The following is an 18241-nucleotide window of genomic DNA, read 5'->3' as shown; positions in this document are numbered from 1 at the left end:
TGGGGCAAATGTGAGGTTTCCTGATCATCTTCCTTTTTGCCTTTGCTTAAGCAATAACAAGGCAGGAATTAGCTGGGAGGAGGGGAAGAGAAATGGGGAGAGGAGGTAGGGCCTGGGGCTAGCAGTAGTTCTCAAACTTACAGGCTTAAGAGCAATTTTTACCTAACAAAATTGTGCTAGGCCATAACAGCCTGGCACAGTTATGATGGAGTACGTCTGGGCCTGGGGTGGGCCCAGGAATTCGTGTTTCCAATAAGCATTACAGGTACTTCTGTTGCAGTGTCTAAGGGCCATATTTTGAGAAACACTGGGGGACCAATCAAATTGTCCTTGTAAAGCCCATCAGCCCAGCTAGCGAGGTAAAGCAGTCTCTTAGGACCTAGGATGGTGCGAAGCTGCTGGCAGATGAAAGCACTATATGTCAGAGTTTGACGCCAGGCTGTTCAAGTGCTTCCAATTGCTACTCAGGTGCAGACTATAGACCAGCTGTCTTGGCCTCACCTGGGAGCTGGTTAGTAGGTCTAGGATGAGCCAATGCGGCTGGTCTGTTGGCCCCACTTTGAGTAACAGGGCTAGAAAAAAGCAACCTATGCCAATAGCTGGGAAAGTTTCAATGCCAAGTTTAAAAAGACTTTGAGTGAGTTAATTTTATTTATTTGCAAGATAAAAATCAGAATTAAATTCAGCAAGCGGGGGAAATGTGTTTAAACATTTCTTTTTTTCTTAAATTTCTGTAAGTTGTATAGTCTGTTTAAACTCAATACTAATATGAACACTAATGTAACTTAATTTTATCGATGTAATGTTCTAATTATGAACATATCAATGCTAATTGAAGAAAATTTAGAAAACACAGAGAATCAGAAAGCAGAATAAATCATACATATTCCTGCCATGTAGGTAAACCAATAACTTTTTCTTTAATTTACTTTCAGTATTTTATCTATGTGTGTGTATGTATGTGCATAACATACAATATGTATTACAGAATACTTGCACTCGATATGAACAAGGTTTAGAGCATGGCGGGGTGCGGTGGCTCATGCCTGTAATCCCAGCACTTTGGGAGGCCGAGGTGGAAGGACTGCTTGAGGCTAGGAGTTCAAGACCAGCCTGGCCAACATAGTGAGACCCCCCGTCTCTACTAAATACACAAAAATTAGCCAGGTATGGTGGTGGACACCTGCAATCCTAGCTACTCAGGAAGCTGAGGCAGGAGAATCACTTGAACCCGGGAGGCTGAGGTTGCAGTGAGCTGAGATTGCGCCACTGCACTCCAGCCTGGGTGACAGAGTGAGACTCCATCTCCCTAAAAAGGTTTAGAGCATGTTGGAAAATAGTATTCTGAATGAATAGCTGCTAAATGGGATTGAGCAAAAGTCCCTGTGGGGTGGTTCTGGAATCACACACCTGTCCAATATGCAGGGCTGGGTTTATGCTGAAAGCGGCATCCATGAAGATGTCGGTCCTAAGAAGCTGTGCCAGAGAAAATATATAATGGAAAATGTTACTTGTTTAAAATAGATGTTTACTAAAATTATATACCTGTCCCTACTTTTTCATTGGGAGGATCAAGTTTATTGTTATTTACAACATTGATTATTCTTTACAGTGTTAGTGTTTACACTGAAGATGGTGGAATAGAAACATCAGTCTTTACCTTATGAGCCCCCGTGAGACAGTCGACTTCAACCTCAGAATAGGCTGCTCCATAAACATAATACGGGTAAGCATTACCCTCCCCCTTCTCCCAGTCCATATTTGTCTGGTAGCCTCTGAGAAGAGAAATCAGGAGTGAGGAGAAGAGGCACTTTCCCCACTCGTGGTTGGATCACCCCAAGGTGAGAAATCTTGGAGATGAGCAGAAGAGAAGGGCTGACCCACAGGGGCTCCAGGCAGCGTCTGTACCCAGTGGCTGGAGGCCTCCCCACCTTCTCCTGCAAGGATCATGAGGTCAGGGCCGCAAGGCTCCACCGAAGACACAGGGAGAAGACCAGCCGGTATTGGACCCCTGCCCTCCAGTGCACAGTTCCTGACATAGGCCAGGGCATGCATGTAGAGACAGCTATGGTGTCCCTCTGGGCTGCTGAACAGCTGCTGCCTCTGGATAGTCCCCAGCCCCTGGCCCTCCCCCAGATCTCCTTCCCTACCCTCCACGATCCCATGACTAAGGGGTTAACACTGGGCACAGCAGAGCTCCGGCACTATCTGGCCATCTGTCCAGACTGATGAGTGTGCATCACCCCTGCCCAAGTGTAGTTTAAACCAAAGTAAAAATGTCCTTTACTTGAAATATCCAGTAGCTGAGAGACTGATGGAGTCTTCAAAGGCTTTTGCAATCTGAAAGAGATGATGAGTTACAAAAAAATATGAATTTGGGGAAAGTAATGGAAATGCCTTCCATGCTGGGCTTGCCCTCTCTTGTTTGTCCCAAGGTCTGCACCCATACTTCCCTGCAGCGAGACTTAGGCCTGGGTACAAGCTACAGGTCATGCTTTTCAAGGGAGGTTCTTAAGGGCAGCTGCTAGCTGTACTCTGGGACTCTGTGTTTTGTAGGGCTGCTACACAGTGTAAAGTTTGTTATTTTTCACACTTTTTGACTTTTTTTTAATCTTTAAATTTTTTTAATTTTTTGAGACAGGGTCTCGCTCTCTCCCAGACTGGAGTGCAGCGGCCGGATCTTGGCTCACCACAACCTCCACCTCCCAGGCTCAAGGGATTCTCCTCCCTCAGTCTCCCGAGTAGCTGGGACTACAGGCACGTGCCACTACTACCTGGCTAATTTTTGTATTTTTAGTAGAGATGGGGTTTCACCATGTTGGCCAGGCTGGTCTTGAATTCCTGACCTCAAATGATCCACCCGCCTCAGCCTCCCAAAGTGCTGGAATTATAAGTGTGAGTCACTGTGACCGGCCACTTTTTGGCTCTTTAAATTAGGAGAGGGCTAGGCTATATTTAGGTACTTCTATATAGGTATGTACATAGGCATGTTTACCCTGCTTTGTTCCCAAATAATTTGGCTGTCTCAATATATGATTATGTCAGTTTTCCTGCTGGAGTAAACTGTACAGGAGTGGGGAATAATAATCAAGATGGTAATAATAACTATTATTATTAGAAATTCAATAATCCTTTGATCTTAGGATGACTATTATCTCCATTGTACAGGTAAGAAAACTCCACGATCCTGAGGCTGTGGTCTGAATGTTTGTGTTCACTCAAAATTCTCATGTTGACATCTCAGTCCCCCAGGGCGATGGTATTAAGAGGTAGGGTCTTTGGGAGGTGATTAGGTCAGGAGGGCAGAGCCCTAAAGAATGAATTGAGTTAGTGACTTCATCAAAGAGGCCCTAGAGAGCTACCTTGCCCCTCCATCCTGTGAAAACACAGCAAGAAAGCCCCATCTGTGGACCAGGGAACGAGCCCTCACCAGACACCAAATCTGCAGAGGCCTTGATCTTGGACTTCCCAGCCTCCAGAATTGTGAGAAACGAATTTCTGTTGTTTATAAGCCACCCAGCCTACAGCATTGTTTTTTTTTTTTTTTTTTTTTTTTTTTTACAGCAGCCAAACAGACTCAGATGGGGTAAGTGACTTGCCCCATAGGCTAGTGGTGATGAAACAGGGACAGCAGCCCTAGGGGTGCCTTACTTTAGAGCCCATCCTGCTCTTATGCTTAGTGAGAAATGAGGCTCTGAAATAAAGCCAGGTTTCAATGTATACAGTCATCTCTTTTACCCTTTTGAAAAAATAGAACTAAATGCCAGTACATGCTTTGTTTCTTGAAGGGGCACCACCCATCAGCCTATGCGTCTAGGACTGTTTCCTATCTGGATGTAGTTGCCTTTCTGGAAAGGGATAATGTAGAGAACTCACCCAATCCTCCCATTTTCCTTTACGGTTTTTCCTGATGATGGGATGAAGATGGGCCATAAGAGTTTGGCAGACATTCTAAAAATAAACATTTGAAATAATGTCAGAAATAAAAGGCACAAGGAATAGCAAGATGTTAACTCTTTAAATTGATTCAAATGCAGACCATCAATTTGGTGAACCTGCTTCCTAGTCATCTAGGCAGGGTTTCCTAAACTTAAGTAACACATGGAATCTCTTCAAAGGAAAACACATTCTGTGAATACCGCAGTGTTGATTTAAAATTATTTTTATTATAATGTTGTAATATATGCTAACATGAAGCTGGGTAGAGTCTCCTTAGAGTTGTAGCTGTTTTATAACTAGAAAACAAAAACATAATCACAGAGTGTGCGTACCCATCTACATGCCAATGAAACTCAAAATAACAACATTAATTTAGTTGATCGATGATGTTTTCTGGAGCTAAATTGCTGCTTGGAATATGGAAAAAGTATTGACTGCTGTGGCATAGGTACTTTGGAGTTTGACATGCCTATTATGTGCTAGTGGATGGATCGATTTTCTCCCCACTCTTCTTACTGAAATCACCCCTATATTCATTTGCATTTTATTTCTTGCCATCGTCCGCTCTCCACGGGGCAAGAAAACATCATTTACATATGAAGTCCATCTCTGCTCTTGTTGCTTTGGCACAAAGCATACTCTTGGTCCCAAATGCGGACAGAGATCTCACAGCAATATTCAGTTATAAAGCAGTCATTTGGATGATATGAAATATACCTCTACTTACTTTAAGTTTTAAAAGTTTATCATTAAAACGAACATAAAAATTATTGAAGTAAAACCTTGGATTCCTGAGATTACACCTGCTGACTCCTGAGGGTCTGTGAACCCCAGCATGGCTTCCACTTGTAATTCCAGTAAAAATCCATTCAGATCTCTGCTTTTACTCATTCATCTCAGCCTCAGAATGAGACCCCATCTCAAAAAAAGAACCAAAAATAACAACAACAACAAACCAAAAAAACCCCCCTCAGCTTCTGCTGTATGTTTCTTTTGAAAATCTGATGTGATTGTTGGCTGAAAAAAATCTAGAAACTTGGGTTGCTGTGAGTCTTGGTGAGCCTTGAAAGCTCTTCATAATCAACCCATGCAAGCCCACCGAGGAGCTGCAGGCTGTCTGAAGGACACGCAGAGGACCAATCTTCACCCTCTGCATTCCAAGGAGCACTCTCTCAATCTGCTGGGTGCGTTTCTGCCCAAGCCAGATGGAAGCCAGTGTACCGAAAGGCTTCTGTTCACTTTAGAGTTTTCCTACATCTACATTTTTGGACTCCAGATGAAGAATTTTACTTTGTTTCAAAGGTGGCTTGGCAATGTTCACATAGTCCTAAAAGAATTTTTCATGTCGTAATTTGAACTGTATCCATTGTAAAAACAATCTTATTCTTACATGCATTTTTTTTTTTTTTTTTTGGTGCAACCATCACCACTATCTGTTTCTAATACTTTCTTATCAACTCCAAAAGAAACTCTAAAACCATTAAGCAATAACTCCCTCCTGGACCCTACAACCTGGTCCCTCCCTCCAGCTCCTCTGACCTCTAATCTCCAGGTTTGAAAAGGAACTCATCTATAAGGCCTTCCTGCAAAGGGTGAAGTGCCTCAATAGAAAGAGACTGGAGGGGACTTGGCGCTCAGGTGGAGCTGGGGCAGGGCGCAAGAGGCTAAAGCCAGAGGAGAGGCTCTGCCCATGCCCAAGACGCCCGGGAGGGACTCTCAGAAGGCATCAGATGTAACATGGCCAGATTACACTGATGCCAGCCAAGTGAGGTCTTTTCTGCTTTTTACCTCTATGCCCTTCCCTCCTCTGACTCTACAGGGGTCTGAAAAGTAGGTTAAGAAGCTGGAGGGCAGCGCAAAAGGTACAGGGAGGGAGCTGGGGAGAAGCCACTCCCACCCCCTTTCTCTCTGCAGACCCTGATGGGAGGTAGCAGAGACACTGCAATTTGAAGTACATTTTGGGATTTTGGACTAGACATTTTAATTATTGAAATGAGGTTATTTCTGTGAATAAAAGTGATCCGTGGAGTTTTAATGATCTTAGAGTAAATAGAAAGCTCTAGGTAGATTTTATTCAGGGGAAAGAAAGGGGAAGCCCACAGAGGGAACTTGAACCAACCTTGGGAGGAGAAGGCGTGAAGCTGTTTCCTGCAGCGTGCCTTGGAGCGTCACATGGCACTCTTCACAGTAACAGTTTCATGCATTTATTTATTGTCTGCCAGAATGTGAGCCTGGGCTCTTTGGATTTTGTCCTGTTTCATTTATTGCTACACCCCTAGTGCTTAGAACAGGATCCGACACCTGGTAAGCCTCAGTAAATGTTTGTTAAACCCATGCTGAATTAATAAAATAATTGTGAAGTCACACAAATTTATGACTTTCATATGATGACTCATCAAAAATCATCATCAAATACGGAAAATTTTCAAAAAATATTTTTGTTTCCTCATTTTTTTGGGTGTCCCTGTCTTACCATGCCTGAGATCATAGCTAGTTGTTTATTGGGTGTCTCTTTGCATCGTGTGCTTGCAAGGCAATTAACATCTGGATGAAAGGTGAAAAAATGGACTCAGTCATTTACATGGTTTTATAAAAATTTGAGTTTTCCAGAGCATTTTCCTTGAGCAGGTTTCTCTACTACAAAACTTCTCAGAGCCTTTAATATGCAATGTGCCTTAGTGGTGGCTCATGCCTGTAATCCCAGCACTTTGGGAGGCCAAGGCGGGTGGATCACCTGAGGTCATGAGTTTGAGACCAGCCTGGCCAACATGGTGAAACCCCCGTCTCTACTAAAAATACAAAAATTAGCCAGGCCTGGTGGCAAGTGCCTGTAATCCCAGCTACTTGGGAGGCTGGGGCAGGAGAATCGCTTGAACCTGGGAGGTGAAGTCTGCAGTGAGCTGAGATTGCACCACTGCACTCCAGCCTGGGCAACAGAACGAGACTCCATCTCAAAAAAAAAAAAAAAAAAAAAAAAAAAAAAAAGTGCAATATGCCTTAGAAGCCTCTATGAGTGGGATGCAGTAAGCATGCAACATTTTCCAAATCTGTTGACTGTAGAATTCTTTGTTTTTTCCACCAAGCATTTCATGGGACCACTATCCCAAGGAGCATACTTTGTGAAGCCATGGTTCATACGAAATATGAATATATTTCATAGGCTCAAAGCTTCTCTTTTCATCCAGGTGCTTGTCACTTTGTGGAGATGGTCTCTATGGGTGACTAATGGCCAATCAATAGTTTTCTAGTGGAGAGGAAGGTAGTGGTGGTGGCTTTACTCTATAATCCCTGTAATCCGCCCAGCAATTCTATGAGGTGGGTGGTGTTCATATCTCCAGTTTTGCAAAAGAGGAAAAAGATACCTAGAGAGGTTAATGACTGGCCTGAGCCCTTTGTGGAACCAGGATGGGATAACCCTGCATTGCTCTGGTATGCTGCGGTGAGAGAAGATAGAGAGTCTCAGATAAGACGAAGGGAGGTTGCTGAAGGTGCAGGTTTTCACATGCAACAGAACATCAACTATAAAAACAGCTCAGCATGGCAGGAGGAGCACTAAACGGGAGCCTCAGAAAACCTGATGCGGAGCCTTGGCTCTGTCAGTCATTAGCCAAATGTCCTAGAACTTGACCTTTCTTGGCCTCGGTTTCATCTTCCACAAAAGAAAGGATGGGACGATGTTCTTTCCAGCACTATCTTTGAGTTACTGGGAAATGAAAGAAAAGTCACCTGCACAGCCTTTCCATTGATGTCTGTCCCCATTGATCCCGATGTGAGGACACCATTGGGCACTGTGACTGTGCTTGTTTCAGACAGGTGTATGTATGACTGGGGGATATTGAGTTCGTGACTAGCCACCTGCCAGAATCAGAAGAAAAACATTTATTGCATGGACTTTAAGCCTCTCCCCCAAATTAAAAGTTACAGTCTTTTTAGAACTGAGTATAAACCTGGCTATTCTTCTATAGAGACAAACACTTTAGCTGGTATCTTGAGTTTATATGTAGATTAGTGCACTAGAAGACTTTAAATGGCACTGTTAAAGATACATTCCTTTTCAGCGACATGTGGCCAACCAATGCCTTCTTTTAATGCCACTCTCATGGAAGCCATGTGTCAGGATGTTCACTCTAGTGTAGTAAGACAGGTGCAGGCAAGCTCGAGGCCCTTGTCTTAATATTTCACCTTCGTCTTCCCCTTGTGGTTTACAGATAATTTAACAGATTATGTTTCCTTCATGGGACATTTTGGAGGCATAAGGGTTTTGTTGCGAAGAAGCAAGATATATTCAAAGAAGGCCCTGTGGGTTTATGTGATTTCCTAACTCCAAGTATACTATTAAATAATATTCTTTCCTTAAAGAAAATGTCTTCTCTCTATCTCTCTTTGGGAGTGAAGGTTTGTTTCCCATGCACGTTTTTTAATCAAATGTCTCATTTCACATTTTAAAAAAGGGGAAATTTCTTATTTCATATTTTAAAAAAGGGCAAATTTCTGAATGCAGTAATCTCTTGCTCTTTCAACCATATTTGAAACATTTTCTTAAATTGGCACATATAAGGGCCAGTCATGTAATGTTCCTAAGTAGATTGTTAATTCTAAAAGCGTAAATTTTTATCCTACTAAACACATTCACTTCTAATTGAGGATTTGGATGAACACAGTATTGCTCTGAGCAGTTGCCAGAAAGCTTACAAGTATCTTATCTTTGAAATCTGGAATCACATTTTTCAGAAGACCTGTGGACTTGATTCTGTTGTATGCAGGAAGAACAATAGAAAATACTTCCTTAATTCTAGGCCGAGCATGGTGGCTCATGTCTGTATTCCCTGCACTTTGGGAGGCAGACGGGGGTGGACTACTTGAGCTCGGGAGTTCAAAACCTAGGTAACATGGTGAGACCCTGTCTCTACAAAAAATACAAAAATTATCTGGGTGCACTATAGGTGGTGCACACCTTAGTCCCAGCTACTCAGGAGGCCGAGATGGGAGAACTGCTTGAGCCCAGGAGGTTGAGGCTGCAGTGAGCTGTGATTGTGCCAATGCACTCACTCCAGCCTGGGCAACAGAGTGAGACCCTGTCTTAAAAAAATAATAATTTCCTCATCCTAACACTTATTTCCCTCACTCCCCTGCATTTTTGCCTTCCTAAAGTCAGAAGTCTTACAATTGACTTGTGCATTTAGTGTGATGGCATTTCTCAAGAAAAGGCTGTTAAGTTGAATGTAACATGCATATTCTTCTATATTGGAGAAGACAGATACTGATCTCACCTGAATCATTTTGGTGTACAGGCCTTGTCCCAGTTCACAGCCACCATGAGTCACCAAGACAGAGCCATCTAGATAGATGTGAACGAGAGCTGCCGCCTGGAGGGAAATAATTATACCAGTTTGGAAATTGATACAGCCAAATGTTGTTGTGAGTGTAGCCTAGGTTGCTGGATGAACAATCTTGTTTCATTAAGCCAATCTTTTATTTTTTCTTTTACAATTTAAATATATTTATTTCATTAAAAATATTCCAGAGAATACTATATTATTCTGGAGAAGAATGCTATTATTAGTGGCTACAGACAACCTCTTGCAAGGCTTCAAAACCATCAATGTAGATAGATGAATATGTTTATTGCCCATCACTCCCGTCTTCTGCCTACTGGAGGTCTTGTGTGGTTGCCTTGGGAGCTGCCTCTCCAAAGCCCCAACCCACAAACATTTTATAATTCTTCCCTCCTTGGGTATGAAAATTAATTTCAAAGCAAATATAACTCACATGAGTACATTTACAGGCACAGCCTCTTCTTGCTACTAGAGGAACTGGAAGAACCTTGAGGTGTTTTAATGGTTTCCAAACACTGATCTTTTAGAATCACATGGCTGGGGTCCCATTCTGGAGATTCCAATTTGGTGGCAGGAATGACAGGTTGGAGGTGAATTCCAAATACCCATTTTTTAAAAAAAACTCCCAGGTGATCTTAATGATTGGCCAGATTTGGGATCCACTGATTTGTCCAAATTCTTTACTTTGCACATGGGGAATAGAAGCCTAGAGAGGGGGAGACTTGGTAAAACTCAGCTGTCTGATTTGTGGTAAAATCAGGACTGGAGCCCACAGCTCCTAACTTGAGCCCAGTGATCTTGGCGACCATGCCATGCTGCCTTTCAAACTAATTGCTGTTGTCCGTCTCTGGGGCTGATGGTTCTGACTGAAGAATCTATAGAATGTGCATGTGGCTCCAGGGATCAGACGGCAGGAAGGAGGAGGCTGGCTACGTAGGGTGGTTCTGCAAGTGGCTGGAATCTTTCTTTAGAGCAATCCCCATCATATGCTCATGCACGTAGCCAGGATCCTACTTCCTTGTTGATGTCTGTACCCCTGCCTCCAAGCATTCAAATATCGACGAACTCATCTCTTCCAGTCTCCAGAATATGACACTGTATTTGCAGAATCATTAAGTCCTCTACAAGAACTTTTAAACTTTGTGTTTTCACCTCGAAGACAATCTAACAAGAGTGGTGGATGATCCTGTATAAATGAGTATTGCCATGTGCTTTCAGATAACATGCTAGATTTTATGTTGATAATTATGTAAGCACCAAGTACGATTACTTTAATTGATGGAGCATATTAGAGCCAAGAGGTGAGACAGTGACCCACAGACTTTTAGAATTAAAAACTTCACAATGACTTGTGAAGCAGCAGCCATTATCTTTTTTTTTTTTTTTTTTTTTTTTTTTTTTTTTGAGACGGAGTCTTGCTCTGTCGCCCAGGCTGGAGTGCAGTGGCACGATCTCCGCTCACTGCAAGCTCCGCTGCCTCCCAGGTTCACGCCATTCTCCTGCCTCAGCCTCCCGAGTAGCTGGGACTACAGGCGCCCGCCACCTCGCCCGGCTAATTTTTTTGTTTGTATTTTTAGTAGAGATAGGGTTTCACCGTGTTTGCCAGGATGGTCTCGATCTCCTGAACTTGTGATCCACCGGCCTCGGCCTCCGAAAGTGCTGGGATTACAGGTGTGAGCCACCGTGCCCGGCCCAGAGCCATTATCTTTTTGTGAGTGAGGATTTGGTTTTAGAAAAGCAGCATCATTCACCACGTTACATTAATGTTATTTTGAATGCTACTGGCATTAATAGATTATTTTTACTTATTTTGCAAATTTGCTTGTGTTTTATAAAGGCAGGAGCAAAAGAAGCTCATTCTTTGGTTTTTGGTTATATATAGTTGACGAACATTAACATAAATAATTTAAGCAATTTTTGAGAGTCCACAAAAAGGTTCTTCTTAAAGGGGGTCTCAGTGTTACTCTGGCTTGAGAAGTACTACCTGGGGGAAAGATGAACACCTGTTCCAGGGAGAGCAGTGCTCATGGCCTTTCCCCTACTCCTTGTTTGGCTTCCTACCTTGTTAGCGGACTCTGGGGAAGCGTGTGCACAGGAAGTAATTTGGTAAGAGACAGCTTGGGCACACCTCATTCACACCATGAAGGGGTTGTGTGTTCTTTCCTTCGCGTGGGTTTGATTATGGGAACATTTCAGAGATTAATAGGAGTAGAAAAATAATAAAAGAATCAGACACTGAACACCACACACACACACACACACACACACACACACACACACACACACACACAGAGACACAGAAACAAATTAGTTATGGTGAAACTAAAAAGGAGGCTGGGTAGTCACTGAGCCTCATTATAGTAGCTCCAAGTTTCCATGTAAGTCATGTAGCTCTGTCTGTTCTCATGTGGTTTTGAAAACTGTCTTCAGATTACCCTGCTGCGCTCACTAAGGAACTAGGAAAGAGAAAGCGACCCTCTTGTTACTCCCAGTTTTCTCATGGATTTGAAATTTGGCCCCATATGCCAATACCCATGTTTGGGGCCCTTCTATACCAGCCCAGAACCCCTGGGCTGGACTTTACTGTTGATTGCTTTCAGTGTGCCCACCAGGTCTGCCCTGGCACTTGTGGTCCCCAATGCTTGCCTAAACCCACTCTGTTTCCTGCTAAGGAAACTGCCCCAGTTCTTTTGTCTGTCCCCAGAGGGGATCATCCCTTGTTGCACATGATTGATCTTCTCAGGCAGCAGGTCATTTGGAATAAAGCTTTTGCTGAGAAGACATCTCTCCCAGTCTCACCTGATTGTAGTAAGCTGTGGGGATCCCCATGGAAAGTTTCATGGGGACTATGGCAAGTCCCCTCTTCTGCCAGTAATTCTTTTTGTTAAATTCCTCTGCGGCCAGTTTCCTAGCATAGAACGAAGATTTCTCCAGACATTCTTTCCAGCATCTTCGCAATGGCTCTGGATTAAATGTCTGCTTAAAGGCTGTTTTGCTAATTCTCTTATGCATGTTTATTTCTTTAACCTGAAAGATGATAAAATAAAATGGATTTAGGGATAGAAGCTTGTTTCACATGTGCAGTGTGTGTTTTTGTTATATGCCTGATATGCAGAAAGTCTTTCTAAAGAAAGAAAACTATTTTAATGGCTATAAATATGCAAGTGCAAGTGTACGTGTATAAACATCAGAGTAATAATAAAAACAGTATAAACTACTCTTGAGCATTCCATATGCACCAGGCTCTAGACTAAGTGTATTATCTAGTTAACATCACAATCACCCTGAGAAATAGTAGGTTCCAACCATTGTGAACTCTGTCACAAGTTTGTCAGTGGTGAGACAAAATTCTCCTGATTCAAAATCCTTTTACACCCACACAACGTTGCCTCATTCTTAACTGTTCTCAAATTAGCTCCCCAAAGCCTTGAATTGTGGCAAAATATCTGCACAAATGGCTGTAACCATTCTGTGCTCTCTGTCCCCTGGGTGGCTTCACACTGATTCTAAAGCGTGGCTTGCTCTAGCCAATGGGACAGTAAGTATGTGAGGTGGACAGAGATTTGAAAAGCACGTGTACACCAGGGCTTACCACATTCTTGCTGTTCGTGGCAGCTCTGTGACCACCACTACAAGAAAGAATCTGGGCTGGCATACTGGAGGGTGAGAGACTGTGGCGTGGAGATGTGCCTTCCCGACTGAGGCATCCTCGACGAACCAGCGTGATGACCACCAGACATGTCAGTGAAGCTACCTTAGACCATGAAGCTCCAGTTGCTCTCACCCAGACCAGAAGAGCTACCCAGCTGACCCACAGAATCATACAAAATACTGTTGTTTTTTTAAGTTTTGTGGTTGACTTACCACATAGCAAAATCTAACTGATACATAGATGATGTGCTTTATTGTTTTTGAATCCACATAGGGGTTGACATAAAGCATATATAGGCATTTAAGATATATTGGAAGCAGTGATCTGAGGATTTTATTAGGGGGTTATGACTTATTACCTCCTCAGGGGGTAAGTTGCATTGAGATGCCACGGCAATTATGTAAGCTTCGACTACCACCGTACCCTGAGGAAAGCCAAATCCTCGAAAGGCTGTGTTGGATGGCAAATTTGTTTTGCAAGCGCTACCCCGGCACCGGAAATTAGGAATATAGTATGCATTTTCAGATTTCAGCACAATGAACTCCACCACCTGAGTTGAAGCAAAACAAAGTGAAATCTCACATCTGACAGATATTCAAAACCACTTATCTGGATTTTATCTAATTTGAACCTGTCACAGGCAGAAGTTATCTGATTTGTAAGACAAATCTTTATGCAAATAAAGTATAATACATACAGCTCAACTGGTAACCTATGGGAAAGGCATGTTTCTCTCAGACTCATCAGGAGTGCACCCGCCATTGACGTAGTATTTGACATCAGCAGCTTTTATCACACCATTGTTCATGAATCCAATCTGCAAAGTGATAGCAAGTAAGGCAATTTTCTCAATAGTCCTTCTGTGCAATGAAATCATGCTGTACACAAACACATCTTGTCACAATTGTCAATGCATGCTTAGCTTATATACGTGATTGGATATGACAGGAACCAGAGGAATATCAAGGATGGTGCCCAAGTTGAACATGATACCAATAGAAAGTTTTGGGTGGTTTTAGGCAACGTCTAAATATCTCTTTCAAGTGGTGTAGGATGTAGTAATTGTCTTTACTATTGGTTGGTTAACACTGAACAATGTCTTAGGCGGTTTGATTAACTTTTGCTTTTACCTACTTTGTATTTTCCGAGGAGTGGGTGGCGGCCAGCAGTTATCAGCATGTCATCACCACGTTCTAGGATAAACCAGATTGGACGGCCAGTCCTATAGGAAATGACTCTGTTAATACACTGGATGCTTCATAAAGTTGTAGAAACATAGTGATGGGGGAGGGAGACTTGAGATAATCTAGCTTATTGGTTGTCAGTGAGGGCAGTAACATTCTTTAGACAAGCTCCTTGGAAGTGTGTGGGGCATTAGTATTCTTCAAAAAGATCATAATTATTCTGGTTTAGTCATGTCTGAGAACTTATATATTGCAATGATACATTATTTGGTTACAAGTTACTTTCTTTTTTATATTATACTAAGGAATTGTATTATTGTTTTGCAATTATGTATAGTAGGTTTTACTGCTGTGAATTTCACTTTGAGATAGTTAAGACAGCATTAAAATATTAGGTTGGTGCAAAAGTAATTGCGATTTTAAACATTTGCCTTAAAGGGAATGTTGAAGCTAAAAGGGTTGAGCTCCAATACTCCATCGAGCGTAACCTTCCTTGCATTCAGACTCCCTTTTCATAAAATGTCCATCGAGGACTCCTCTGGTTTCTGATGGAATGTTCCCAGTGCCTACAAACCTGCCATTTATAGGACAGTTTTTCCTATTGTTGGAGAGTGTCAATGAGCTAAGATGTTCATGGTTTTTCTGTTTGTAGAAGTAGCCTGGGATAAGTTAGTTTGAATAAGTGAACTTTGGTAGTTACAAGGTTCACAAAAGTCATGGCTATTCCAGTGTTTGGGTATTCCAGCTGGATGACACAGAGGCTAAGTGAACATTCCCAGGTGGTTGCAGAGACCCTGCTTTATTTCATGACAAACTGTGTCTCTTTTGGGGCTGGGGTCTGACATTCCTTCCACATGGCCAACCTCAGCTGAGTTGAAAGCTGAGACGAAAGCTGGGGTGCTGGGCTGAAAGAATGCAGATGGCATCAATGCTATTTGGACTGCTAATGATGCCACTGTGACTCTTACTTGTTGGCAGCCACAGCACTGACAGCTCCTAGCACAGCAGGCTTGGCCACTTTCCCTCCAAACACTCCTCCAGTTCTTTTCATGCGGCAGGTGATTCTATTCCTTGGGACATTCAGTGCTGCAGCCACATATTCCTGCAAGATGTAAGTTCTCAAAGTGATGGAAATGCAATTTTAATAGTCTACTTTCTCATCCTTCTATTTCCCCTCTGCCCAGCAAAAGAAATCTAGTAATTCAACAAATACTTATATTTACAGAATTGTGTAACCATCACCATAATCTAATTTTAGAACAGTTTCAGCATCTGCAAAGAAATTTTGTATCCATTAAGCACTTGCTCCTCATCTTCCCCAAACCCCCAGCACTGGGCAACCATTAATCTACTTTCTGTCTATAGAGATTTACCCACTATGGACATTTCATGTCAGTGGAATCATACACTACGTGGTCTTTTGTGACTGGCTTCTTTCTCTTAGCATAATATTTTCAAGTTTCATCCATGTTGTAGCATGTGTCAGTACTCCATTCCTTTTTTTTTTTAGTTCAGAGTCAATAACTTTATTAGAAGGAGAATAATACTAAAATTTGTCAATGACAGAGACAATCAACTTTGTAACAGAAAGTCAGGGAAACTTTATTTTTACTTCTAAATCCAAAGGCTAAGTATAGCAGAGTTGTAAAAATGAAATCCCACTTAGTCTGATTTACACAAGTACTAACGTTTAATCTTGTTTTCAAAGTCCAAGAACGAAAACTTGCAATTAAACACTGAGCAAGCCACATGTTTAAGTAAAATTTCTTAAAAAGTCTTAAAAAAATATGATACGGGACCTAAGTTTTCATTGGCATATATACTATTAACATATGTTCTGAAAACTGGTAGGTTACATCAGTCCTGAATTAATTTTTAATAATAACAATTTTAAAAACTGACTGAGCTTTATACTTTTTCTATGCTACTATAGTTTTCTTTCACCTCATTTGTTAAATGTCAGTCTTCACTTTATGCCATTTTCACATTCTTCCAAAAATCTTCAAACAGTAGTACTCTGTCTGATCTAAGGCCTTATCAGATTGGTTTTAATTGAACCAAGTATCACATTCAGATTTAGTGTCTTCACTGGTCCCATTGACCTCATTCTTAGTATCGCTTTACTTTGATTCAATGTTTGTGTCTTCACTCTGTTTTTCTTGACTACCAGACTTCACACTATTTTTTATTAATCATCAAATCTTCTCTTTCTCCTTGGATTTTCTATCTTGTTCTCTGTCCCAACTTTTGTCCTGTGCTTATATGACTTTCAATTCTGGCTTTTTGATCTTCTTTGATCCCAACTTCGAGATCTATGTTTTCTTTCTGACTGCCCATGGCTTCTGCTTCTTCATTGATTTCTACTTCTGCTTCACCTTCTTTCTCTGCTTCATGATCTTTTGTGGTCTCAAGACCTGCTGCACATTCAGTCTGAAGTTTGGCTTGAGTGCTGTATTAGTCTGTTCTCACATTGTGAATAAAGACATACCCAAGACTGGGTAATTTATAAAGGAAAAAAGTTTAATTGACTCACAGTTCTACATGGCGAGGGAGCCTCACAATCATGGCAGACGGCAAAGGCAAAACAAAGTCATGTCTTACATGGCGGCAGGCAAGAGAGTTTGTACAGGGGAACTCCCATTTATAAAACCATCAGCTCTTGTGACACTTATTCACTCCTATGGGAACAGTATGAGTAAACTGTCCCCATGATTCAGTTATCTCCACCTGGCCCCACCCTTGACACATGGAGATTATTACAATTCAATGTGAGATTTGGGTGGGGACACAGCCAAACCATATCAAGTGCCTATTTCATGAACACCTTCTCTTTCTTCTTTCTCTGTCATAAGCCCTTTCTTTTTCTCTTTCTTCTTCCCTTCATCTTTTCCTTTCTCCTTCACTTCCTCTCTCACGTTCTTTATCTCTTCCTTTTCTTGCTTCTCCTTTTTTAGGCGCTCATCATGATCAGGTTCTTGAGTCCTTTTTCTTAACTTTTCTTTTGATTCTTCTACAGTAGTTTTAATTTTGGCATATTCCATGTGTTGTTTTTCCAACAAATGGTCATCTACCCAGGACTGGTCATCTCCTACTATCAAAAAGGCTCCACACACTTCACAAGCTTCCATTTGTTTTGTGTGTTTGTGTGTGTGTGTGTGTGTGTGTGTGTGCAGCAAAACTTTCAATTTTCAAGGTTGTGGATCTAGGCAATTCTCTCTCTTCTTTTAATTGTTCAACTAATTTCATCATCCCCTGGGTTTCTACTTTTCCTTCAGACCCTAATTCTTCAGTCTTCTGCAGAAGTACATCAATGTTGTCTGTTAGAACTTGAATTTTTTCTTCATTTTTTCCTGTTAGGCCAGCCACCTCAGAAGACTGCTGGATTTGAGACAATGCCAAATGAGCATGGCCTCCTTCTGGTTCTACATTCTACTTTTGCAAGTAAGCTCTGTAAGTATGGCAAAACAAACAAACAAACAAAAAACACCTCTCTCATAGCCACCTTTCATGAAATGAGAACTCTTCTCAGACTGTTTCTGTAGCTTTGCAGTATGAATTTTCACATGGACCAAGATCAGAATGTGTATATGTGAACAATTCTGCAGAAAAACCACAGAGATAATATTTATAAATGTTCTGTGGTCCCACCACATGTTGCTGCACTTCTTGTCCGGGGTGAGGTTTTGGTCCCAGCCCATTAACTCATCCAACAATTGTGTGGCCAAAATCATAGTGCTTCCTTTGGGTGGTTTCTCCCAGCCCAGGCACCCAGCGACAAAAGTGCTGGTGACACTATCACCAACCTCCTCAGTCTGCTCTCAGGTTGAAAAGCCTCCTTTACATAGGAGCCTACAAGACAAAATCTCCATTCATTTTATGGCTAAATAATATTCCACTGCATGGATATACCACATTTTGTTTCTCCATTCATCAGCTGGACACTGGGTTGTTTATACTTTTGTTTATTATGAGTAATGCTGCTGTGAACATTTGTTCGTAAGTGTTTTTGCATTTATCTGGGGTGGATATTTACTTGCAGAATTGCTGAATTATACGTTCAGTCTATGTTTAACATCCTAAGAAACCACCAAACTATTTTTCAAAGTGGCTGTGCCATTTTTCATGCCCAT

General features: G+C 41.8%; 1 pseudogene; it reads right to left on the bottom strand.

Moving 5' to 3' along the window:
* Positions 1 to 16159: 16159 nt before the first annotated feature.
* Positions 16160 to 17842, bottom strand: LOC111546921 (annotated as a pseudogene).
* Between the last annotated feature and the right edge of the window lie 399 nt (positions 17843 to 18241).

Source organism: Piliocolobus tephrosceles, chromosome 11 (genome assembly GCF_002776525.5).
Source record: "Piliocolobus tephrosceles isolate RC106 chromosome 11, ASM277652v3, whole genome shotgun sequence".
Taxonomy (NCBI): domain Eukaryota; kingdom Metazoa; phylum Chordata; class Mammalia; order Primates; family Cercopithecidae; genus Piliocolobus; species Piliocolobus tephrosceles.
This window is presented reverse-complemented; position numbering and strand designations above follow the sequence as displayed.